Genomic DNA, 10,644 nt, shown 5'->3' on the forward strand with positions numbered 1-10,644 from the left:
GCAGCGAGTTAGTGCAAGCCCTGCAACGGGTGTTGAAACAAAGCGGTCGTCACCCTCTTCGATGGCAAAAGGACAAAGGTACCGAATTTCTGAACCAAGCTTTCCAAAAAGAATTAAAGAAACGTGACATTCATTTTTTTACCACCGAGAATCCCGAAACCAAAGCCAGCATCGTGGAACGTTTTCAACGCACTTTGAAAGAACGCATGTGGAAATATTTTACGCATCACCACACTCTGAAGTACATCGACATCTTACCGCACCTGGTGCAAGCGTACAATCAATCTTACCATCGAAGCATCGGACGTGCCCCGCAAGACGTGACTCCCGACAACGAAGTGTTCGTGTTTGAGCGTCTGTTTGGTACGTCCCCGACGAGGGCTGTCCCCGAGAAAAGTGGAATGTTGGCCGTAGGAGATTTTGTGCGCATTGGCAAAACCAAACGCACTTTCGACAAAGGTTACTTACCTAACTGGACGACCGAATTGTTTCGCGTCACTGGACGAATGCATGGCCGTCATCCTACCGTCTATAAATTGGAAGACATGAACGGAGAAGTGCTCAAAGGAACGTTTTATTTGCCCGAGTTACAACGTGTCACCAAAAAAGAAGACGTGTACGACATCGAAAGCATTCTCGAACGCAGAACCCGTAAAGTGGGCAAACGACGTGTCAAAGAAGTCATAGTACGTTGGAAAGGATATCCACCCAGTTTCGATTCTTGGATCGACGCTTCGCAAGTCATCGACTATAAAAAGAAGTGACCATCATGCCCTTTCACACAGCAGACGCAGCTACGTCGACCACTCCTCCTTCACCTAGTTCTTCTGTGCAAGATTTACAAAACAATCCTTGTGGGTGTGGTGTGGAGAACGTGTGCATAAAACGCAAATCATCTTTTTCTGCCAAATCTTCGTGGTGTATTGTGTCATCGGGGCAGCCATCGCCAATTTGAGTTTGCAACAAGGAGACAAACAATGGTGGACCATTTTATTGAGCAGTTGCATCGGTTACCTGCTTCCTAATCCCTCCCTGAAATTCACCTCGAACGGGAACCCCGGGAACCTTGTGTCCAGTGCCAGTGCCAGTCACCACTTCAATCACAACCAGAACCCCATTTTAGACGGAGACACGCCTCTGACGTCCAGTAACCCCTCGGACAGCCACAGAACTCTGGAATTATGAGTCACCAAAACCAATTTTACTTAACTTTACCCAGTGACAGTTCCATGGAGGTGTTTCCCAAGAACACGTTGTGCTGTTACACGGCCAAATTACCTCAAGCCATCCAGTTAGATCACGAAGCCCATTGGGAAGTGGCTTTAGTAGAAATGATTCACCCGACCCAAGTCCTCAATGTCCTTCCCAATCAAAATAAATTTGATGTGGAAGTTCATGACGAGCAAATGCAACAGTGGATGGATAGCAATGTCAAATATGACAAGAAAACCCGTACACAAAAGTACACCACCTATCACTTGTTCATTCCCCCAGGCTATTATTTTAGTGGTCAACATTTGGTCAGCACCATAGCCTCCAGGTTTAATGTCGTGTTTCTGAAAGCTTTGGATTATGTCAACAAAAGTGTCACCATGGAGTACCACAAAGCAGCTCGTCGCTTCTTGATGAAATTTGAACGGAGTAAAATCCTGTCCATTTTATTTTGTCCTGAATTGTTTGACATGTTGGGCGGAGACATGGACATGAGAAAGACCATGCTCAAGAAAAACGAATTACCCATCGTTTACGACAACGAGTCTTTTAGCAAGTTATTTCGTGCCCCGGTAGAACTGAACCAAGGACTGAATTTGATGTTCGTGTATTCCGATGTGGTGGAGTACAACGTGGTGGGACACACCTCCGTACCGTTACTGCGTGTCATTCCTTTCAAAGTGGATTCTGCCACGAACACTGACGAGGAAGGTGGAAACACTTACCACGTCCACCGCGAATTTGTCCATCCTCACTATTTGCCGGTCAGCAAGTCGTATTTGGACACGGTCAACATTGCTATAAAAGGAGATTTGGGACAAAATATTCCATTCACCAAAGGAAAAGTCACGGTGAAACTCCATTTTCGAAAACGGTTCTCTCACGACTCTTAAGTCATGTATCCAGTGTACCTAGGGGTTGCTCGACAGCGAGGACACGGCTTAGGAGACATGTTACAATCAGCCTTTCGTTCGGTGGCTCCGGTGTTGAAACCGATGGTGACACGCGGATTGCACGCCTTGAAAGATGCGGCACTGACGCAAGGCAAAGAATTTCTCCAAAATGTCATCATCGACAAACAAAACCCTAAAGAAGCCTTCATGAGGGCAGGCAAAAATGTCTTGCTGCAAACGGGCAAAGACATTTTAGGCCAACGAGAAACACCTATAAATGCCCTGCACGCTACCGAGTCAGGCATTCAGCAAGGACAAGGTAGAAAGAGACAACGAAGAAAACACCCTTTCACCAGACTTCAAGCGAGAAAGGCCAAGAAAAGAAGAACCGTTCGAGACTTAGACGTTTTCGATTATTGAGAAAAGAGACAAAAAAATGATGCACCGAGAATCTTGCGCTTGTTCCAAGACGGAACTGGATCTGTTTGCCATGCCCCCTACCATGATGACGATGCAAGAATCCCAATGGGTGGAATTTCACCCCGTCTCCTCACTGACCGATTCCGCTCCTATCGAGTTTGAAATCAAAGGACAGCCCGAAGATTACATCGATCTGAATAGCAGTTACTTGTACCTGAAAGTCAAAATTCTAGATGAGACTGGAGGTGCTATAGACGATGAAGCAGTAGCTCCCGTCAACAATTTCATGCATTCCTTGTTCAGTGGAGTGGACTTGTACTTGAATAACAAACTGGTCAGTAGCAGCATGGATACTTACCCTTATCGTGCCTACCTGGAAAATCTCTTGACGTACGGAATAGATGCCAAGAACACTCATCTCAATGCCTGTGTGGTATGGGAAGCTGACGAACCTACCAAGTTTGAAATATTGGAAACTGATGAAAAGAAAGACAACAATGATGGATTTGTAGAACGAAGAAAGAGAATCACGGGAGCCGACACAAGTTTAGAGCTGATGGATCGTTTGCATTTGGACATGTGGTTGCAAGAAAAGTATTTGCTGAACGGGGTGGATGTCCGCCTGAGACTGAATCGTAGCAGTGCCGCTTTCCATTTGATGGCTGATAGTGACGGTTACAAAACCAAAATCCTAGAAGCCAGACTCTACGTACGCCGTGTGGAAGTGTTACCTAAAGTGGGAAACGACATCAGTCAGACGTTGAGCAGAACGACCGCCAAGTATCCCATACGACGCGTGGAAGTGGAAACCTTCCCCATTCCCAAGAGACAGCGATCCATGTTCGAAGATCATCTGTTCCAAGGACAGTTACCCAAACGTTTGATCGTTGGTATCGTCGAGAATACAGCCTTCAACGGAGCTGCCGAAAAAATCCTTTCTACTTTCAACACTTTGGCGTGTCCAAAATCGAAGTCAGTCGCGATGGCAAGACCTTGTGTACCCGACCTTTCGAACCTGACTTTACCAAGAAGAATTACTTGAGATCGTACTTGTCCCTGTACGAAGCCTCCGGACAGTTAGGAACCAATACCAGTCACGACATTACGTACGAGGATTATGCAGGAGGCTACGCTTTGTGGGCTTTCGATTTCACTCCAGACCAAGGCAGCGACGAGGGACATTTCCACCCTATAAAATCCGGCCAGATTCGTGTGGAAATTCAGTTTAAAGACCGAGACCCTGATGAAACGGTGAACGTCATCCTGTATACAGAATTCGATAATACCATAGAAATCAACAGTTTGAGAGAAGTCATCCTAGATTACTAGAAACCATGGAAGACTGTTATCCCTCTTTACCTAGTGGAGAAACTTTAAAGATGGAATGTGATGAGACTGTGGAAAAAAATGTTGTGTTTTGAAAAAAATTGTTTGATGTTATGATGTTGGATTATTGTTAAAAATGTTAGAGTTGTTGTTTAGTGTTAAGTGATTTTTGAATAAAAAATGTTGTGTTTTGAAAAAAATGCCTTTGTCTTTTGTTTAGCTATAAGAATGTTGGATAGATGCTCTTTCATTTCTTACTATCCCTCTCATGACACTCACTAAACGTTGCGACTAAAAAACCGTGTGGGGGGATGTTTTCCTTCACGTCCGCGCTTTGACTTTAAGAACCGGGTTGTTTCCAGTCTAACCATCCATTGTCGACTCATCCTCCTAAGAAGATGTGCTCCAAACCAGCTAAACTCAACGAAGCCTACGTGAATTTGCATAGGGTCAGACACAGTCTGATACCGAAGCCAGAAGAAATAGAGAATGTGAGAATGTTAAAAATCACTGAAGACCTGATAGAAGAGCTCTTCAGAGAAGAAATGAACAGGGAGAAAGAAGAATGGACAGAGAAGTACAGACTTCAGAGACAGCAGCAACAGCAGCAACAACAGCAGCAGCAGCAGCAACCTGAACCTGACAGAGGCTTTGTCGATTGCCGTATCGACACCAAAGAGTTCTTCTTTTCTTTCCGAAGAAGCAGACCTATCGCCAGAAAGTCTATCCTCAGAGGACATCGCATTCTTAGAAACTAAAAAAAGAATGCCATAGCAAACAAAAAAAACCAGCCCTTTTCAGGGCTACCCCAATACTCTAGAAAAGAAATAACGATCGATTTGCCAATGTGTGTAGGTAGAGTAGTCTGAAAATAAACACTAACTCTTTTTTAAAAAATGTGAGGGTATGTGTTTGTGTGTTAGTAAGTGCTTAAGTAAGTTGGTATGAATAGTAGATTAAAATCATGTTTTTTTGGTGTTTGAGGTGTATATTTGGAGTTAGATTGGATTGCTTTGCGTATGTGGATAGTCCAATGAAGTGATTTATAAAAAAAATTTAAAATAGTGATGGGTAGCATAAAAGAGTGAGTGAGTGTTTCTTTTAGGTCCGCGCGTTGTTGTTTTTGGTCATGATGTAGGTAACATCAATTTTATATTTTTTTAGGGGAGATGTTTTCCTTCACGTCCGCGCTTTCACTATAAATTGAAACTCGCTGGGCAGTCTAGCTACCCTTGTTGATTGATCAACACCAAAAATGAACACGAGACTGTCTAAACTGTTGGAACTTCATGTGCATCTGGAATATGCCAGGCGCCTGTTGAATGAACTGGCCGCGGAAGCCATTGTGGAGGAGGGAAGGATAAGAGAGGAGGAGAAAAGAAGAAAAAAAGAAGAGGAGGAGAGAAGATATAAAGAAGAAGAAGAAGGGGAAAGAAGATACAAAGAGGAGGAGAGAAGAACCAAAGAAGAGGAGGAGGAGAAGGAAAAGAAGAGAAGAAGAATAAATTTCAGAATCCCAGAGAGCGAAAATTGGGATTCTGAAGCGACATATCCTGCCTCTGCTCTCTCCCCCAAAAAAGTAAAAAGTAACTGGGGGATAAGATGTGTATGTGGCGCCAGGCCTGGAAGGTGCCACCATTAACCAGGTGTCCATGAAGTTAAAAAAAAACAGCCCTTTTCAGGGTTACCCAATACTCTAGAAAAGAAATAACCATCAATTTGCCAATGTGTAGGTAGAGTAGTGTGAATATAAACACTAACTCTTTTTTAAGATAGTGTGAGGGTATGTGTTTGTGTGTTTGTGTTTGTGTGTTTGTGTTTGTACCCGCTCACGTACGATTGTGTGGATAGTAGATTATGGATTTGTTTATCGTTTCTTAGCGTATGTGTTTGTGTGTTTGTGTTTGTGTGTCTGTGTTTGTACCCGCTCACGTAAGATTGTGTGGATAGTAGATTATGGATTTGTTTATTGTTTCTTAGCGTATGTGTTTGTGTATTTGTGTTTGTGTGTTTGTGTTTGTACCCGCTCACGTACAATTGTGTGGATAGTAGATTATGGATTTGTTTATTGTTTCTTAGCGTATGTGTTTGTGTGTTTGTGTTTGTGTGTTTGTGTTTGTACCCGCTCACGTACGATTGTGTGGATAGTAGATTATGGATTTGTTTATTGTTTCTTAGCGTATGTGTTTGTGTATTTGTGTTTGTGTGTTTGTGTTTGTGTGTTTGTGTTTGTACCCGCTCACGTACGATTGTGTGGATAGTAGATTATGGATTTGTTTATTGTTTCTTAGCGTATGTGTTTGTGTATTTGTGTTTGTGTGTTTGTGTTTGTGTGTTTGTGTTTGTACCCGCTCATTGAGTCATCCACCCTTGTGTCTTCCATGATGTTTAGGACGGACATGCTCATGTATGTCAGGTCCAAGTGGACTGTTGTTGATAGGACAGATACTAGTCAATGGATGAGGAGAGTGTACATAGAAAGACAAGGATGTCTCAAGAGGGTACTTGTGTATGGACCGGTAGTTAGAAGGAGTTTAAGAAGAAGAAGAAGAAGATGTGACAGATGCCATCTATGTTAATATTAATATTAACATAAACCCAAAGGCCCTTTTCAGGGCCAGCCATATTTCTCGAAAAGAGATAGCCTTTCCATTGCCTACCCCTTTTCTAAATTTAAATTTAAATTTAAATTTAAAAAAACTTTTTAAAAAAAATTTTAAAAAATCCCATATTCAATTCGCCTTGTCCCTAGACAAACCCAAACTCTATTCCCATGTTAATTTCCCTTGTCCCTAGACAGACCCAAACTCTATGTTAAATTCCCATTGTCCCTAAAGTGGCCCAGCGTTTTTCTCCATGTTAAATTTCCATTGTCCCTAGAGTTGCCCAGGGGTGTTTTTAATGCTAAGTCCCATTGTCCCTATGGTGGCCCACTTAACTACTACTGTACAAGTATAAATGTAATTTGTGTTGAACTGTTGGACACGTCACTAATGGTGGCGGTTTCGTCAGTGGCCGAACACAGCAGAAGGGAACATGCATTTCGTCCTGACATGCTGTGATCTGCATCAAATCCTGAACATGTATAACAATTCATATAAAGAATTTTTAAAACACAAACCATACCTATTCAATATAAAAACATAAAGGGATTACACGCAACAAGCTATATGACTGCACATGCTACAACCAAATCAAAAATATTAGGCTAAGTAGGTCAGTGGACTTTCTTCAAAATGGTTTCCCTCAAAATAAACACATCAGTCTAGTTACACAGCCGAAAATATTAGACAAAAACCTTCCAGTGGACATATTGTTTGCTTAGGTGTGATTGATTTATTGTTGTTGATGTGAACTTATTGCCATTTCTCAGCTTAAGTGGTGGACGAAAAAAACAGAGAACCCCTGGAAAGAACCAGCGACCCATGGAAAGCTATTGGCGAGCTTCCTCACCCACATTGGCCAAGCGAGACCTGAACCCAAGACCACATTCCATTATTTTGTTTAGTGTGTCCCTTGCTTTAATGACTTAGCATGCACTAATAATGTTTAATTACTCAACAATATTAATTAATTATCTCTAAATGTCACACCTTACTATGGCACGTATGCTTCAATATCAGTGACAACAACAACTGAAAGAGGCTAATAATGCCTTCCTATAGCAAGTGGCTAATAATACCTGACATATGACATGTGTCTAATAATGCCTGACCTATGGGAAGTGGCTAATAATGCATAACCCATACCCTACCTATGCCAACTGGCTAATAATGCCCGAACTATGGCATGTGAATAATAATGCTTGAACTGTGACAAGTTGCTAATAATGCCTGACAAGATTAAAAGACAAATATATTAAATGGGATATTGCCACAAACAATTTTTTGAGCTATCGACCTTTGGATTCCTGCTGAACAAGCAATAACTCTTAGACTTTTTGTCACACAGTCTCAAGAGAATGAAACCTTGCCCATTATAACACATTAAACTACGACGATTCACCAGTTCTTCATCCACCTTTAAAAAGAAAAGACCTTTACTAAGTGGGAAGTTTACAACCAAACCAGGCTGACACTAAAACATAATATTTCCTAATCAGGGACCACTAATAAAATATTTTCAAATCACAATATGTATCATAATTATATTGCATGATGTAAATACATTATTTTATCAAATTAATTTTCTACACCTACATTCCAAAATCTTAACAGACTAATAACCTGACCAACACCTCCATTGCTCTCAAAGCATATGACTCCGAGCAATTAATTATACCATTAAAAACTTGATAAGTACAATGCAACGATGAGGGCACACATTTCAGACAAATTAATTCGATGAATTATATTGATCAAGAGTGGGTGACGGTACAGTTGAAAGTTAGGTAGTGTTAACATCCAAAGAGATTCATATTATGTATTTAGTTTTCTAAATGTAACCTGATTTCACAAGGCCAGGAGGTTGGAAATTGTAGTGTGTACACTCCGCCCAGAATTTGTTTTAACATTTGCTGATGGTATCCCATGCTTCTCCACAAACTCCATCATTGCTAACCTCTCTTGTTTGTTCCATTTTTTGTACGGTCTCTTTTGGTCTGGGAACTGCAATCAATAAACAGTTTTGAGCTATAATGTATGAAATTAACTGCAAGAGTTGGTGCTTGTATAAATTTCAGACTCAGTGACACTTTTGTAAAGAATTTGGAAAGATAAATAACTGCTAATTCAATCGATATTTCGACTAAAGAATGCAAGTATTTATCTCTTGTGTTCTGAACAAAAGAACACATGTTCAACCCATAATGTTAAAAGGCTGCTAATTGCATAATAATGTGAAACAAAAAAATACCTGCTAACAACGATTATAGCAACCAAGCTCATACACAGAGTATATAATGAAAAAAATACTGTATAACAAGCTATAAGCCAATGAAATGCATGCTTATATGTCATTTATAAATCAATGTGAAAGCACACATGGTGTCATAAAATACAATACAGTGGTCTTGCAATACAGTAAATATGTCACACCTTGTTTGATGATGTATGCATATAATAATGGCATGATATACATTCCGATATATAGAGTGATTATATGATTTGTCATTACAGTACCTCATTATAATAATAAACACTTTTTATATTCCTATGTGTACCTTACAAATGCAAAAATAATGATCAACAATTGGTTTTAATTAATATTCATTTACTTGTTTTATCGATCAGTTAAATGCAAAAATGTCATGTATACTTTTAAAGAATATGTTTCACTTTCGTAACAGCTCTGAGGCAAAGTGAGCATCAGCATAAAATGAGCATTTCCTTAAACAAGGCCTTGAATGCAAACCTTGAAGATAGACATTCAAATTTGTACAAAGTGAATCAGTACAGAATGTTGCCAGCTGCAACTGTAAATATACAGTATAACATACATCTCACTGTCTGCGCTTCTTTATCTGCACTGGAGTCTTTTCTGTTGGTAATGACCTTTGTCTTTTAAAATAGGTGTGGAAACTTGGATGACGCTCCATTCTAAAAAATCAAATTGGAACATTTCAAGAAACAAGCTTTTACTTTTTATTCTCACTGGGTATCAAATAACCAATTCAGTGCATATTTTTCAAATGACACAATAATTAATATTAATTTTGTAACCCTTAACAAAAGGATATTTATTGAACTTATTACCATGAAGATTTCATCATAAACTTTGGCATGTATGTATAGTTTAATTTAATGCTTGATTTTTTTAAAAAATATGTCCATGTATAACAGAATACCAGAGTAAATATGATTTTACTAATTTGGTACGTTTTGCATGACTCAGTCAAAATGAGATTTTTCATTTCATTACTCGATCTCAATCAAAGCCCCAACAAACCCTCATAAATGAAAGCTAGTGTTTTGGTTTTTGTAAGTGTTACCTACACATGAACAGAGAAATCCTTTACCCACCCACCCCATGCCCTTCTAGATTTCACCCGTCTGACTCTCTCCACGAATCTTAAACAATTCCTTTAAACTGTTGTTTAATATTAAGTCCTCTTATTTCGAATGTTCATATAATCTAGCATAAAACCATAAATGATGTTTTATCCCTATTTTCAAAAGCGGTGAACCAAAGCTGAATAAGATGCATCAAGTCCTTTTATTGCAAAAACATGTACCTTTCTATTTACAAAGTGTCCCTGAATCACTTGACCAAATTATCACTTTCTTTCAGGAACTCCTAGCTAGATCATTATCAATCTTTGGCAAGACCTGTGCTGTTACATTAAACATTATATTAATATCAATGCAAAATCAAAGAATTTATAGCAAATGGACCATTTACATAATGCTGTCTACATTATTCAGTTCATAGACGGAATTTGGTGTTTCGGTATTGCTAGTTGGCCAACTAAGGTTGTCACCTATCATCTTATATCAATTCCGACGTAACAATTATCAAGTAATCGATAGCGAATGGAATGTCCTACATGGTGCAGTCGAAATGTGCAATATTTGAAAAAATGTCGTCACTTCCGTCCTTCGTACAAGAGGGTTGTTATATCGATCCTAATATTTGATAAAATGTGGGCTGTCTTGAAAAACGGTATATACATATTTATGTAAAGTTGTTCAATGAATGCATTGCAAGTAGATTATTTTAGATGACATAGTATGAAATGTGCAATATTTGCATAACAATATTTACCCTCATTCCTGGGAAAATCGTTAAGATATCCTCGTCTTAATCTTGGGCAAAATTAAAGCTGCCATGCATAAACTCATATCAATTGCGACGT

Source organism: Sinohyriopsis cumingii, unplaced genomic scaffold (assembly GCF_028554795.1).
Source record: "Sinohyriopsis cumingii isolate HCF-2022 unplaced genomic scaffold, ASM2855479v2 utg000131l, whole genome shotgun sequence".
Taxonomy (NCBI): Eukaryota; Metazoa; Mollusca; class Bivalvia; order Unionida; family Unionidae; genus Sinohyriopsis; species Sinohyriopsis cumingii.